At 39.2% G+C, this 16,803-nt stretch overlaps 1 long non-coding RNA gene across 5 annotated transcripts in view; it reads left to right on the top strand.

Moving 5' to 3' along the window:
* Window positions 1-16,803, top strand: part of LOC127387789 (uncharacterized) — a 215,046-nt gene that overhangs the window by 183,601 nt on the left and 14,642 nt on the right. For 3 of the 5 annotated variants that reach the window (XR_007890208.1, XR_007890205.1, XR_007890206.1), the window contains exons 3-7: window positions 2,344-2,448; window positions 4,608-4,793; window positions 6,759-10,060; window positions 12,537-12,614; window positions 14,506-14,649. This is a non-coding gene — a long non-coding RNA (uncharacterized LOC127387789). The remainder of the gene's footprint in view (window positions 1-2,343; window positions 2,449-4,607; window positions 4,794-6,758; window positions 10,061-12,536; window positions 12,615-14,505; window positions 14,650-16,803) is intronic. The other 2 variants (XR_007890207.1, XR_007890209.1) reach the window with 2 other exon arrangements.

Genomic DNA, 16,803 nt, shown 5'->3' with positions numbered 1-16,803 from the left:
GGGGAGTTAAGTGCTGCATTTTTTGCAACAGACTTCTAGATCTGGTTAGGAAGAAGTTTTTCAACTTGCTGCGTATGTTGTCCATCCAAATGTCACTGTGTAGCTGAAGCTGAATATTTATGTTGGTTACGTGCATTGTCACTTCACCCTGTGGTAACTGTTGCTACAGCGGGAGGCTAGAAGGCCTGTCGTGGGCCTGCACAGGCTGCAGCCAAAGACTGTACCACCTGCCCACAGAGGCATACCCTCTTCTCCTGAGGCTTAAAATTGGTTAAGTCTATGTCCAAAGTGTGGTATTTGTTACCTAAAAGGATGTTCTACATGGCTTTCAATCCTGTTACCAGGCTTGGTGTCTAGTGCATTATCACAATGTTTTCATTGGTGAACAAAGCAAATAGATTTCAAGCCAGCATCATAGCCAGGTGATTTTGAGATACCAAACAGTTCTCCCATGGTCCTGCTGATGCAATAGATCTCATTTAACCCATGGAAAGAGTAATACAGCTATCGTTTGACATCTTCCGACTCTTTGACCACTACTAAAGCACAGTATGTTGTAGGTTTATCCTGTGCCCCTTTGTCAACCATACCTAATTGATTAGGCTACTGTAACATTTTTATTCTGCACATGAAGTTCCCTCCTCAGCAGTCTCTCTATCCCAAAATGTGCATTCATCATTAATTATAAAATCAATGGGAAAGATGGTCCGGACATACACAATTGATAGCTTCCATCTTCAGATTAGCATAACCTACCAATTAATTATGTGGAGTGAATAATACAGTTGCTGCCACGGTTAAAAGGGGCAGGTCACTTGCTCTAAATTCCCTAACAAATTGTGATGGCATGTGCCTTTTCATTCACTGAGTGTTTACTGTGTGTTTGGAGGGATCCATCTTTCTGAGCCCAAATTTGTCTCCTACCTCTTGGCAAAGCAACAATAATAAATTTTAGACAACTAAATGCTTAAATGTTGAAAGATGGAGAGGGTCCTCCTGAAAGCTGCAGTGATTAAACTGAGAGCTGCATAGTGCTGAGGCTGCAACTGTGAATAAGATATTAAAAAACGATGAAAGGATAAAAAAGTGTTCCCTTTAAACCCAATGATGTTTCTTGCATGAGAAAGGTGATTAGAATTTAGGCCACAGTGCACATACTTTCCTGTGTTTTAGCATATTACAGCAGTTAAATCTCCCAGATTGTTCTTTCATTCTGTGCTATATTAGGATTAGAGCCTTCCATTTCTCTTTTCTTAAGGAAATAACCTTTCAGTCACATTTTCCAAAATAGCTTCTGTGGTCTTTCAGCAGCTACCCACTTATAACTTTACAAGCCAGGTCACTTATGAAAAAGATATAACGTTTCCTGTAAGAGTCCAGAATGCAGCTGACATTAAATAAGTATTCCTTTAATAGATGGGTAGAAGAATAACCTCCCTTCCAACCCTCCCTCTTTTTTTTAAAATGCCAGTCGAGAATCAGATTCCGATATTGTTGTCCATGTTGTGCCTTACTCCAGAAATTTCACGGAAATTAATGGGACACCTTAGGGAGTAAGGAGGTAGACAACAGGAGCAACATTTAGACTCTTCCTATCAGTGCCAAGACCCTGGAATCTTTATGCTGAATAAAACCTATCACAAACTATACATACATGTAATAGGATTCTTTATCTTAAATTACAAGATACGAAAGATGACAAGGGAACACATGCTTACAATTCCTATAAACATTATTGGAGATTTTATTGGAGTTTTAGGGGAAGTAAAAAATAATTCCCAATTAATTAACTGCAAGAGAGCCATCCACCTCAGCAGGATTTGGACCAGGTTTCAAGTGATTCTTAGTGACTTTAATGGACTTTGTTGTAGGGATTGTAAAAGCATGCCCCATAATGTTTAAATTGGGTTTTAAAATTAAAAGCATGAACTTAACTGAAGCTAGAGTAGCATTATTAGAAAAATGTCAACTATAATAAATAAAATAGAAAGGATATGTGAAGCAGAGCTAATATTGTTACTTAAAACAAAATTTAAGACAGGCTATGAAAAAGAGTAATGACAACTGTCTTTTTTGTTAGTAAATAGTAGTACAATTATCTATGTGTTAAAGGTCAACAGAGTATACAAATATGCCTTAAACCAAAGATGTTTTTATCTAGTTTGGTAGGGAGAGAAATTTATTATCTGTTTTTATTAGCACTTCTGGATTGCCCCTAGAGCTACTTCTGCAATACACCCAAGGTGATTACCATTCACAGTTTTTATTTAGACCTCGGTGAAGAAAATTACTGCAATCTTTTGCTCATTGTACATACATTCTGAGTCAGATTTTCCTCTCCAGGATACTTTCCAAAAGGATTCCTTGGTTTTGCAATTGGATCTGAAAAAGCGGTGTCCTTCAGCACAGAACACAAGTGCAGAATGCATGTGAGCATTAACCCATACAGTGAGTGACCCTTCCCTGTCAAATATATATTTCTATTGCTTGCTTCAGTATTATTTCCCATGGTCCAAATCACAGGGTTTTCCTGTGTTTGTCAGCTCCTCAGTCATCTGTGAGGATTTCCTGGTTGTTATTTCCTAGTAGTCATAATTTTATGATATTAATACAAACCTTGCCAGAACCCCTTTGTCTCATTTTAAATAATTCTTCCACAGTCTCACAGTGTGCTCTTCAAACCTCAGTGGCCACCTGTCATATCTTTCCTATCTTAGCCAGATGAGATATACAACTCTTTTATTACCATGACACATGGAAGAAGGAAAGACTTAGAAAAAGGATGAACCAGATCTAATTATCTCTGCATGAATAAGGTTTTCTTAGCTAAATAGAGACTATTTTCATGTGAAAAAAACTTGCAGATTATTGGCCCATGTAACTACACTCATGAAGTTTTCTAAAAGCACATTATTGACTTACTTGTCTGTGTAGTGTTGTTACATGTTATGACCTAAATCTGTACTTTGGAGGCTTTACAAAATGAAAATTGACTAAATCCTATAAATATTTACTCATAGTTTTAAAACTCAAATTATTTGACCTGATTGTATGACTATTCATTCTTAAGAAAGAAAATGCCACTGTAGTATCTGTATTTGTAATTAAAACAAACAAACAAAAAGTGTAGAAGTATTCCAATAAGCTGTTAATAGAACTTTTGGAGTAATTTCAAACTCAGCACACTGTGCATTACTCTTGTAGCCTGATGGCTTGCACAAATCTGTTTAAAAATATATATAATTTGTTTTTTAATTATTGGAAGAAAAAATTAAGCATCTTTCAGTTCTTTAAATTGTTTTCCAAGTTTCAGCCCAGAGGAAATTTTTATGGTTGAGTTACAAACCTCTGAAAATAGGGGCTTATAATAGAAACACTTTAACTCTAGCAACACTAGCAGTGCAGGGTAAGGTACACTAGAAATAGAAAACAAGATTAGAGACGACATTTAGGACATGAGGCCTTCTACAGGTTGTGGGAAAAATAACTGTGTTCTATTTTTTTCCACAGCCTGGAAAAGGTCTCCTGGTCTAAGTGTCACCTCTAATCTGATTTCCCATTTGTACTGTGTACTTAATTAACCCATTTGAAATTATTATTGACAGCAATTTGTTGCAGTTTTAAGTACCAACCCATATACAAGTTTCTTCCAGACCTAGCGAATGGCAAGGTAGTGGGGAAAGTACCAGGCAGACCCAGTACTTTGTAATATTTCTGTTTCCAAAAATCCTAGTCCCATAGCTGGCTGGATCCTGTCTCTTCCAGCTGTGCTAGCTGTTGAACCAGGCAGGGGAGAGTCCCTCACACCTGTGCCAGGCTGGGGAACTGCAGGACTGTGCATGTATGCAGGTACTTTTTCTAAAGACAAAGTAAAAGTTGACAGTTAAATATACTTACCCTGGAACCTCTGGCAGTGGTTACTGGGATAGTCAGGTGCTCAGGTGCAATGACTTCCACCACCACTTCTGGAGCAGGCCACATCTTCCACCACAACTTAGCCTTGAGCCAGGATCCTGAGTACTGTGAAGTTAAAATATCGCTAAACATTTTGGAATAATTTGACAACGTATGGCTAGGCTGGGTTTGCCTTCACCACAAAGCCTGGCATTAGTGTTGTCAGGGAGATCTCTCCATCACTGTATCCCTCCATCAAAGGAGGGACTTGCTATTGTCTCAGCTAGGTAGTTAAGCTCAAGAGGTAAGTTTTAGATTTCTCCACATTGAACTGTTTTCTTTCCTTAGCTTCTTCCAGCTCATAGCTCCTTCCGTTCCCTGTTTTCTGCACAATACAGTAATTGCCTGTATAATTACGTGGCCTTTAAAAGCCTGCTGTGGAGCTAAAGCATCATTTCGCTGGGATTGTGCAAGCTCCCTTCTCAGTGTGGGGTAAAATGGAGCAATAAGCAAGAAACTACCACTGCAGAACAAATGCAATGGTAATAACTTCTTGCACCCACCAGACTAATATCAGTAGGAAAGCCATACCCTTAGGGTGACCAGACAGACCTGTCTATGTTGCTAGAATGGTCAAAGTAGAAACTTGTGCTACCTTTGAACTGCATTTTCAGTACTCATCTGATCAATTCTTTTTATTGCTGCACTCACAGTAGGCGAAGATACTGGAAGCTACTGTCCATTCTCCAAGAGATGTATCCTGCAAAGTCAGTAATAGTGGCAAAATTATTGCTGAAGCAATTGCCTGGTGAAGATGCTTTGTTCCAGCGCTGTGAAAACTGGTATACTTATTAATGTAGGGATAAACGTGACCTGCTCGGTTCCAAAAATATAAGTTGGTATGTAATACTGTATATTTTGTTTGTATGCACAGTGTCTTCTTGGCAGGTAGTCTGCAGCCAGTAATTGCCAGCTGCTAAATGTTCAAGGAAGCATGATTTGAATTGCTCTCCACTCTGTGGGAGAGTGGCCAGGAAACCAATTCACATTTAATATAATCAATGGATTCAGTTCCCGTAGCAAAGATATATAGGAAAGCTTGTTTACCTGTGCACATTTTGGGATTTTAACTTTCAGAATAAGAGAGGTGAATAATAATAATTCTTTCTTGCAAAAGTGAGACATCTTAAAGACTAGGCTGGCTCCCACAGAAAATCTGGAATAGAATTTATTTTATAAAGTTGAGCTTTCACGTTCATTTTTCAACAAGATTTAGCCATCATTATGGGCACAATACCTTGTCTGTGTTGGGTATAGATACAGGAAAATGTCACATACTTTCATTAACTCTTAGGAAATATAAACATTATTTTTAAAATGTCATTTCCAGTGGTTACATCTGTCACTGAACAGTACTTTTTGCACAAGCTAAATACATGATATAGTTATTTAACAAAAAGTAGAATGATGATTTGAAATGCCATTAGTTACTGAAGCTGCTGGAGCAGCCTCAGTGTGATCCAACATAACTCTTGTTTAAATGGTTACATGGGTTTCTACACAAAAACCACTTTAACTAAACATGCAGTATTGCACCTTCTGTTACCCCTGGCATAGCTCTGTGGACAGGTAATTCTATCTCACCCAACCTGAAAAAATAACCATGGCCTGCTGTGTGGTAGATGGGAGGAATGTATTTACAAAGCAAAGCTCATGGCTCGCAGGCATGGATCTGCAGCTTTCAAGCCATGCAAGTCCTTCATCCAGAAAAAATCTGGTATTCTCTCTAGGTATAGGTAAATTACCTTGATAGTGCTGTGGCAGAAGGTCATATTAAGTCAGCACTAGGTCTTTTTCCTTGTTTGCTCTTGAAACATTTTGTGTGATGATTGTGAGCATATTTGATACCACTGTTCCCCCACACTGTTTGAGACAGCAGGAGATTAATTGTGTGCTGATAGTGTGCAAGAAAAAAAGAGGATGTGGCAAAACTTCCCTCAGTTCAGCACTAGCTCTGATTTTCTAAAATACATAAATCTGAGATTCATTGGTGGGAAATCAAGCAAAGCAAACGAGCCTACTGGCAAAATTTGAGGGAACACAGGCAAACTAAAGCTGTGAGCTTCACAGAGCTCTAGATCCAGCTTACCCAATTCTAGCAAAACCTCATGGCTTCATGCTGCATGTCTTCCTCTGAAAGTCAATGTCACTCGTTTCCTGGTGGTTTGTTTCCTTCTTAGGTACCACAGAAACAAGGCGGCGAAAGCTCAGTCCCAGTGAGCATGCACAGCATTTGAGTTATCTCATTCCAACAGCAGGCCCTCTGCTGCATCACATCCTTCATAGGAGGCAACAGGAAGAACGTTACAATGCTAAATTGTGAAGATGTACAGCAATGGTTTTCTGTGATAACCTTGTATATATGCTAATCAGAAGCTACTTGAAATATCACGCTGATATTATGGTACCACAACACATAACCCAAAAACTAATCACCATATTTCTCCCCACATTTGTCTTACAACTTCATAGGTGCATTGGCTGGAGTTGACTGAGCAGATTTGCACTGGATGATGCAGTCTTCTTCCTCGAGACTCACCTTGTTTGCTTACCCTCTTTGATGAACCTTTTCCTCTAAGTCACCTTGGGAAGCAGCAGGGATCCTGCTGCAGAAAATGAGGATCCACAGTACATCTATACAGATAACTGTCCTTCTCTTGTTTTCCTCTGGTTCCTTTGGATCAGGTTTTAAAGCTGACCATCACCTCACTTAACTTCTAGGTGCCCTGATTCTAATTGAAGCTCCTGAATGGTTGAAGCCACCTCCTCACTAGTTAACTTCTCTTTCATTTTCTGTGCCCTAGACATTCTCCACTCCACTCTGGAACAGATACTTGAATCATCATTTCCTAGATGCCAAGGAGTGCCTTGGCCACCACCAGGTAGGTTGGCAATGCTTCATTGTCTGGTTCTGCGACTCTTTTGCTATTCAGACCAGGCTGAGATGCCCTGGCAGGAAGAGAGCCTGTCTCTTTGCCCAGGACAGCTAGTTACCAGCTGTGTGGGGCACTCACCTGGTGAGGAAGTTCTTGCTCTGACAGAGAAGAATCTGCTGATTATGCTGAAATCCTGTCCCACCTCATCAGACATGCAACTCCATGAGAAAATACTAATCTGATAAGACCCTGGGGAAAGAGATACAGAGGTGCCTAAGCCCCTGCTCCATCCATTGGCAACTATTTCTTAGGTATTTTCTTCATGACATTTTTCTAGAAATCTAATTCTCTGTACAGGTTCTTGGGGAAACCTGTCTGTAGCAAAGACAACTAATGAGCCAGATTCTGTGATGCTGACCCTAAATACCTTATTGCAAATGTTTCTGATAAACTTTCTTATTTTTTCTCTGTGATGCTCACTGCAAAAGGAGGGGCTTTATCCTTGATTTTAAGCAAAAGTCTCTCTTATTTGCAAGTTAAACTATTAAAAAATAAAACTGAAGTAAAACTTGACACATTGAGTCTGACAAAATTCCTTAACTGCATGAGGATTTTGCAATACTTTGATTAAGAACCAGTTATAAATTCTTACAATGAAACTGCTATTATATAGACAGAATATTGCCCAAAAAACCCCACTGAGGTTTCTGGCTACTGGGAAATGCCTGATCCTGCAGTTTGGTGGTTAATCTGTCTTTGAGCATTCATTAGGGAAAATCTTTAAAATGGATCAATGCATTGAGTATAATAGTAGCAGTAATATTATACTGTAGTGAAGGTTATTTTGCATAACTTTAAAATATTTGCAGAAGGCTCAGCATTTGGTGTCTTATATAAGGATCATAGAATCTTTTAGGTTGTAGAAGAATTTTAAGATAATCGAGGCCAAGTGGGTGTATTTTCACAGTAACAATCAGAAGGTTTGTGGTGTTTCCTGTAGTAACAGCTACAGTGGTAAGAGTCTTGTTGCCATGTTTTCCAACGCAGAAGGTAGCCTGTAGAGCCTCCACCTTGGCTGGGGTCAGTCTGAGGGTGTGGGCTGAATAGCCCAGAGCTCAGCTGTGACAAGTGGACAAGCAGTGTGAGTTTCCATGCTAATGTGTCAGCAGGACTTTGCACAGGAGAAGCAGGGCACTGGAGAGAGTAGCAGAATAAATCAAAGTGTGAAAGGAACTGCAATCAAATGTCACACCCAAGCAGTCAGTGACTTTGGTGTGCTGTTTGGAAATAGGCTGGGTTACCTGTCAATGTGGCACTTTCTGTTGCTAGGGAATAATGTTATCCGAGGATAAAACCTAAGGAGCACAGACGGTTGTTGTACAAACTTGATCCTTTAAACTCTTATCACGGCAAATTATTCCACTGACGTAAGTGGGACCACTCCTGTGGAAAAGGTCTCAGTTACGTTATCTAATTCTTTCATGACTGAAGTGATCCATTACATACGATTTTGTTGCTTTGTGTGTGTGTGTCAATGCATCTTTAACAAAATCCTGTTTTTTAGCAGGAAATCTCTTTTCATAGCCTACCAGTCACTGGGATCAAAGTCATTGTTTAAGACTGTAGGATATAAATCTCTCTTGGAAACATTATCTCTGCACTTTCTAAACCAAGAGGTACAGACCCTGATTTGACTTTGGTACTTTCTTTGCTTGGGAACCACCAGCCTGAAGCCCTGTGCCTGTCTAAGGTCAAAACTTCCCTTTGGTTTTTATGTAGGTATTGAAGACTTGTGGTTGTCAGCAAGAGGAATTTAAACTGTAAAAGAAGGAACAGATTAAAATTTAGAATCAAGCCTTATTTGTTTTTACCTATTCAAAATTAATGTATGTATTATGATGCAAATTTCTTAGCATTTCCTGAAATATTGATTATTTGAGTGTAAACTGTTTTTTACAGATGCTATTTCTGTTGTCAGCCAAGCCTCCACGATCTGTGAAAATTCCATGAGCAGAGGCCTATAGTTTGTGTTGTTTCTCTTACCCCACGCACTTAGGAAACGGTCCCACTGGCTTCAGGAGCATAGGAATCAAAATAAACTCAGGTGCAGATGCAAATCTTGCAGCCAAGAAGTCAACTTTAATTGCTTAACTTGATAACGTACCTTGCTGTGTCACTCAAGGCAGCTTTATGCAACTTTGTTAAAAAAATGCTTTAGTTCTCTCTTCTTTACGTCAGTTTCACTGCTAGTTTAAAATTGAAGCTAAACTTTTTGATGCCCATTTTATCTAAGTGTCCTGGTTTGAGCCAGGATAAAGCCAATTTTCCTTTCACTGATTTTTTTTTTTTTTTTTCCCTTTAGAGAAGGTGGGGAGGGGGTTGAGAGCATTATTGTCACTGGTTTAATTGCTGATCGTAAGTCAAGCCATGACAGGATTAAGAGGAAATCTTGAACCCCTGCCCCCTTCAGTTTTAAGGAAAAAAATTTAAAAGTCTTGCAATTGTTTGCATTATGAGCCTGCAGTTCAGGTCCAAGCATGAACTTCCCCCAAATGTCAGTCTTTGTAGTACTTTGGACTGTAATTTAGACCTTTTCATTAACAGTCTAATAAACAATTCTTATTTTGAGGATACCTTTTCCTCAGGGAAACCTGCAATGTTGGTATTGAAGCTATCTCCTGTTTGGGGGTGATGGACCAAGCAACAGCAGACTGCTAACACAGAAATGGTTACACAGAAATGTCCCATAATGATTTTGAAAACTAGAATACCTCTAATTAGAAACACATTATGAATCCTCTGAAAGAAAAAAACCCAACAAAACAGCATTGCTGATTGTCATTATAGCTGTCACTGTCACACCATGGATTCAGCTAGCTCAACCATTTGTTATGAATAACATTCAGTTTGAATTCTGGCATTTCTAATTGAGTAACTATGAGTATTTTGTCATTATTTTACCAGAGATGGATTGCAATGAATCTGCCTGCAATGTTTCTAACCCATATTTTCTTTAAAAACAGAACCAACATGGTGATGTGCAAATATTTTGCTAACTTTTGGTGCTATTTACTTCAGCATTCTCCTCCAGGAGGAATATATTTGTTAATTAAAGGCTGAAAAGGATATTGGTATAGTCCTCAGTTGTCAAATACAAAAGCCATGAGGAAAAAAGATGGAACCATTTTCACAAATAGCAGACCAGCCCAGAGCTCTTCTTGAAAAACAATGTAAGTAGACTTTATATGTTTGTCCATGTAGAAAACAGACTATCCTTTTGGTTTCATATCTTTTTCACAAAAGTATCTTTGGCTCTGGTATAACAAAGCATTCAGCACTGCCCTTTATCTAAAAAGCCAATCCATAGACATTGTTTGGAGCCAATTTTCTGGAGTTCCATGTGAATCTCAGTACATGTCTGTGTAACTCAGTAACTTGTCTGCTGATAGAGAGGTAGGTATGTCTGGTTTACAAGGTGAACCAATGGACAGGCCTAACACCATAAATGTCAATACAGCAGTGACAATGAAACACAGTGCAACCTAATTATGATAATAATTTCTGAAGCTGAATTTAATTCAGATTTAAATGAACTTGGCACAAATATTAATTTGAAGTAATTTTTAGTTCTCATCTGCTAGCTAAAGTTTGCAAACAATAGGCTAAAGGTCTTGCTATAGTGCTACAAACAATAAACAAACTTTTCTGCCAAGAGGACTACAGTGTAAACATGAAGTCAGGGAATAATTTTTGACTAATTCGTCATGCATATGGAAACTGCAGATGCTACACAACACTCTCTACAAATATTTCCCAAAGGAAAAGAGAGCTTCAGTTGCACCTAGTTTATAATAGATCATGTCTGTTAGCTGCTGCTAGCCCCTATTAGAGAAACACTGTGGACAGGGAGAGGTGTAGGCAGTCTGGCTGGGCACTAGGAAACAATCCCCCTATGTGGGCAAAGCAAGGCAAGTGTGGAATTTGGGAAGAGGACATGAAAAGCATATTGGAGAGAATGAGAGCCTCAAGCTATCAGAAAGCAGCTGCAAGAGCTTCCCTAAATACACCTGCTGTTCGCTGTTGTGTTTGCAAGCTTATCTGCTCCACAGACAGCTAAGCCAGACTTACTGTCCATTTAGAGGTAAGAAGGAGCTAAAGGAGAAGTGGATTGAAGCTCAGATTGAAGTCTCCAGTGTAGATTTCAAAGACAAGCCGTTTGCTTTCCTTCTTTTCCCAGTAATTTGCCTCACATTGTGGTGTGGCTGTAGGTGCAGCACAGCACATAGGTCCCACTTCTGGCTCTCTAACACTGAGTGATAACATCTCTGATGCTCACAGTTGCCTGATTCTTTTCCTTTCAGTCCAGATCTCCCTCCCACCCTGTTGTCGTTACCTGTGTATCTCTAGATGTAGAGATAATTAATCTTTCTCCTTTTCTTTACCACATCTCCACAAGAACCATTCCACTTTACAAACAGGCAGATGGTGTTAGTCTAAGCTGCCCGACACATTAGTGGGAGGGAAGTAGCACTCAGAGAATTATTATAACATTTTATCTGGCAGATGCCACCATTTTTATGGATATGGAAACTTCCTCCCTTCGTATCAGCCTTTGAAATCTCCCTCTGTGAAGTTTTCTGAGTTTAGACATTATATGAAAATATTTTCTTAAATTCAGTAAGTTTTAGTGTGGCTAGAGTCAACATTTTTATTCAGGAAAAATTGTCACTAAAGTAAATACTATTTTAAAGTAATGAGTGGTATGTTTATTGTCCTAGGCTAGTTGAACACATTACATTTTTATTAGTAATTTCTGTGGGCTGTATATGCATATGTATACATATATACATATATGTATACACAAGTGTATATATATATGTATACATATGCATATATATGTATATTTGATTTTGATATAAATTTTTTCTATTTTATATCAAATATTCCTACCAAAAACACTTAAAATAAATTAATGCTGACATTAAAAAAAATACTAAAAAGCAGAGTCAAACTAAAGAACAGCGTTACTTGAATTAGCTTTCAGCTAATCCTGAAATATGTAAGAATGTCAAGCCAAATCTGGAAAGCATTTATAAAAAAGGCAGGAAATATTAAAAAAAAAAAATAAAATCAACATTTCGTTCTTTGACTTTAAAAAAAAGAGAAGTAATTTTTAATTAGATTTCCTACAGTTTTAATCAAATAACTATAGCCAATATAAATACGAAGAGGAAAGAGTCAATTTAATAAACATCCCTTGGAAGGGCAAAAGCCTTCTGTTTGAGTTTACTTTTACAGAGGAAAAACTACATCCAATCCAGTCAAACACTGCATTTTCAAAAACTTTGTGGTTCTGGCTTAAATCCACAAAAGAGAAAAACTTCAAAGTTAAGGATCAATATTTGTTCATAATATGATACAGTCGGGTAAAATAAGGATGGTAACCCGTTGTGATAGACAGTGGGGAGGGAGTGATCTCTGACCCTGAATTTCCTTTCTTTTGCTGATTGAATCATAACAAATCCCAAACATAGTTAGATGAATTTTATTTGCTATTATGATACTATGTATTTGCTTTTTATTTTGGAAGCAAAATAATTCTAGAATGTCTGCATATGTGTAATAAAATAATGTGCACCTCTAAATGAGCAATGAAACCTGACTTCCCTTTACTGGTGGCCTGTTCTGTGTTCTTTGTGTCTACAGGTGCTTGCAAGGACCCTTTTTCCCTCCCTGGGCAACATGGGAAAGTGATCATAATATCCAGTGACATGCAGAACAGTGGTATGTTGTTCGACCTCTAATGGGCTCAGCAGATGAGAATAAGCAAGGTTCACACATGGAAGCATCTTTAGTAAATCCATTGATAGAGCTTAGGAAAGTGGGCCATGTTTTGGGCTCAAAGCCAGCAACGTTTAGTAGCAAGGCAAGTCAATGGATATGCAGAAGAGACTTTGGGGGAAAAAAAAATCACATGTTGCTACATCTTATAGATTAATTTTTTTCCATTGCCATCTGTTCCTTAAAGGGCAAATTGGATTTTGTGAGAATATTTTTTCCACAAAAAAGTATCTGCTTACTGTAGGAAATTAGAGCTATTCATCAGAAAGCCAAACACCTGCGAGCCAAATCTTTCTGGCTGCAAGTATTGATTTGCAGTGCTGTTGTACCTCTCAGGAGGGTGGCAGCCTGGGGCTTCATTTCCACACTCCTTGTGAGGGGGCTCAACTGCCACATCTTTACTGCCTTACGTGGCTGAGCTCAGGTAGGGACAGGAGCTCGTGCAGCCCAATGGCCACAGCACGTGAGAGCAGCACTGCCTGTGAATCAGAATTTGGATCTGAGCTGATTTCTCCCACCGCTCCTCCTGCAAGGACCTTGGGCTGAAAATGAGCTTCAGTTTGGACACTGATTCTGCTACAGGGAGCAGGGATGTCTGCAAGCACCTGAAGCTACCATTTGCATGCCTAGGGAAGTGTTTCTGACTGGGAGTTTTCACATGGAACCTTTGTTATTTCACCATTATAAAAAATAATAACTACCTTCAGCTTTTCCAATTAAAAAAGAAAACAATAAGCTCAAATACTTTTTGGAAAGCAATGGGCCTGACTCTGCTCTGTTTAACTCAAAGAGACATTACTTGGGCAGAAGATTACCTGGAACTGAAGCTTGGTAATACATTAATTTATAGTCAGTGGTTCTATCTAACAACTTTTTGTTCAGAACTGTGTTTTAGTTTTCATCAAATTGAGGTTTTAAAAGCTGTTGGCAAAATAAAAACTAATTTTTGTTCAACCCCAAAATATTTAGTTCAGCTTCAAAGAAATGGCTTCATTTTTGGTCTTGGGCTGTTTCACACATTTTAAAGCTTTTTTCTTCTCAAATTTAGGCCAATTAAAAAAAGACAGCTGAAAAGCTTTCTTTTGAAAGTTTTTGAAAGTGTTTTGGCAGTTCTAGAATGAAACACTCCATTTTGAACATACTGAAATGAAGTGTTTTGACATTTTAATTTTTTTCTTTGCATTGTTTCATCAGGGACTATTTGCTAAATTCCATTCAAATTCAGGAGGAGTCTCACTCCCTCTGAAATTAACTTGTGTGGTGTTTTTATTATTTGTCAGAAAGCAGTGATCCACTAACTCTGCATCAGTTGAACCTTAAATAATGGGAGACAATGCTTGAGAGGGAACTGATCATATAAAGCCATGTTTCTCACTCACTTTATAATTCCTGCCCTAATGGAGAGCACCCAGCTATGTGGAGCTGCTGCAGGAAGGAGACAGCCTTCACCTGTCTAGGAGAAGAGCTGACAGACCCCAACATCCAAAGCTGGTGCTGCTTCCTTTTCTCCATCAAACAGGAGATTTTTTCCTCCTCCTTGAGCTCCCGTTTGAATCCTATGGCTTGCACCAGTGTTTCTGTAGCCTTTTGCTAAGCCCTGCCTGTCTGCCACTGCCTGGATCAGTGCTCCTGCCATTGAATGAACAACCTTGTTGTTCATGTTAGCACATGTGCTCAGTGCACTACTTAAGTTTTATTGTAATTCTTATTTCTTTCCTTTTCCCCATCAATGAAGACTAGGTTCAGTATACTCCAGTTGCTTTAAATATTTCTGAAAGCCCTTCACCTGCATTAGAATTAAACAGCTGGCATACTAACATTTCTGTCTTTTCAGGCTGCTCTGCTTCACCAGGGCCATCCACAGCTTGCACTTTACTAAGGTCACTGGTATTACCCTTACACATTTCCTGTATGACATGAGGATCAGGTTCCAGTAGCCAACAAGTCAAAAAATATTCCCGGGAGTGGAACTAAGTAGGTAAGTGTGTTCCACATGTCCACTCTATTTCTGGAATTGCTGTGAGAAATAATTGTGATCAAACATAGGTCTGAACCTCAGTACCCCCAAATCACACAGCAGTGCTTTTGCAGCCTGCACTCTGAATGTTCTAGTCTACATAAGCCAAAGTATGCTGGGCCCTCAACTGCTGGCACTGCTTGGTGCCTGGACTCTGAATAGTCTCTGGGCCAAAATTGGTACTACCGTAGTTGGGAATAGCTCCAGTAAAATCAGTGTTTCCACCTTTACTCTCTTGAAATTCCAAGCCAGATTTGGCCCGTTATATGGACAGGATCCAGCTGAAAGCTAGGGACCAGATTCTGCTCTAACTCAGGGTAAAGTAGATGAGAATTAACTCTATTGCAGTTAATTGGGTTTAATCCCCATGTGTCTCACACTGATACAACTGTTCTGACCTCAGTGGAATTGATCCTAATTTATGCCACTGTAACTGAGATTGCAGTGTGCATTGTTTAAATTCTGTTTGGTGCACGTTCTTCCAGGATGGAAACTATTTGCAAATTATAACAGCCTCTTTCCTAACACTGAGGCTTGCCATATCTGAGATTTTTGGTGGGGCAGGGGTGTGGAGAAAAGGCTATAAAGCCAACTTTGTGCTTAGAGCTACCTTGTAGACTGAATCCTGTAGTGTTCTGCTAAATTACTAGTCATTAATTAGGGGACTAGAAGACTCCTATCCTCTCATCCTAATATAGAGAATGTATTCTAATATTACCCAGGAGAAGGGAGGAGGCAACTTTAGGAAATTCACAATGGCAACGTGCTGATTCTGTGCAGGCCTGTTTTTTATAGATGGGCTTTCCTGCTAATTGATTTTTCTTGCTTCTGCAGCTTCTGTTTTTTCCAGCTTTACATATTATGTTTCTGAAGCATATGATGAATGGGATGCTGTGCAGCTGAGAGAGCACTGCTCAAATGGCTCACTCAGCATTCTCATACTGAACTGACTGGCTGAGCTGCAGCTCTCTAACAAGGGGAATAGTTGCTTTTCTCTCAAAAAACCACACTGTTAAGCCTTAAATGCAACATAAAGAAGCCTTTACCTAGCAAGATATTATACACGTATATATATATGAGTGTGCCTATATATTTATGTAAACACACACACATTTGTGTGTGTCTATATAGAGAGAGAGAGTAAAAAAGCAACTCTGTCTTCCTTTGCTTGCACTGGAAGTATTCAGTTTGTCAGCCTGACTTTTACCCTGTTAGCAATGAAAGTTGGCCAGGAGTCCCAGCGTGCCACAAGAAATCAAGCCGTGAGGACACTGAGCATGCCTGGCAGGGCAAGGCGACAGCGTGTGACACCGCGCTGCCGTCACCTGCTTACTGCGCCCGAGGCAGGGGTGTGGGGCTGGCTCAGGTAACTCTTGCAAATGAAGCACTAAGCCAAGCTCAGAGCTGCTTTGGCTGTTTACTCTTTCAAGAGGCATTGAGTGAAGATTTTTTATTTTTGAAAGCTGCAGGGCTTGTAGCCAAACTTTCAGAATCAAACCAGCATATTTCATAGTTTTACCTATAAATACACTCATGGCATATTCCTACTTAATCTGCAATTATTAGAAAAGCTGTTCTAAGACCTCATGTACAGAATGACTGCTGAAAACAGGCTGTCAGTTTGCTCTCTCTTTGCTAAGGACACTTCATTTTTATACCAGCCTTTTCTACCCGTGCAGACTGTAATCCCAGTCACCTCTTCTGTGCACTAATTATCTTCCATTAGTCAATCTTTTAAATTGTATTTTCTAGATTTTTTTTAGTCCTCTCATAGCATTTATCTATTAGCACTTTCTCCTGTCACTCAACTTTCTGGAAGGTACATGTGCTCCACTGGATCTGATTCTTAAGTGGAAGTCTTGCAAGTGGCCATATGACAAGATGGCTGATTTATGGTTCTTTCACTCCCTCTGGTAGGACAGCTTTCACCAGAGATGCTAATATCCGCTTCCAATATGTAATTAAAAGCAAAACACGATGAACTGATGCTAAGTGAAGCCAGACATTCAGCTGGCCTAAGCTGGTGCAGTGTCTTAATGTCTACAAACAAGATTGACTGACGTTATCAGGGCATGGTGAACCTACCAGGCTTACAAATGCCCTGGCAGTGAAACA

This window comes from Apus apus, chromosome 8, assembly GCF_020740795.1.
Source record: "Apus apus isolate bApuApu2 chromosome 8, bApuApu2.pri.cur, whole genome shotgun sequence".
NCBI lineage: Eukaryota > Metazoa > Chordata > Aves > Apodiformes > Apodidae > Apus > Apus apus.
Note: the sequence above shows the minus strand (reverse complement) of the source record. Positions and strands in the feature narration are given on the sequence as shown.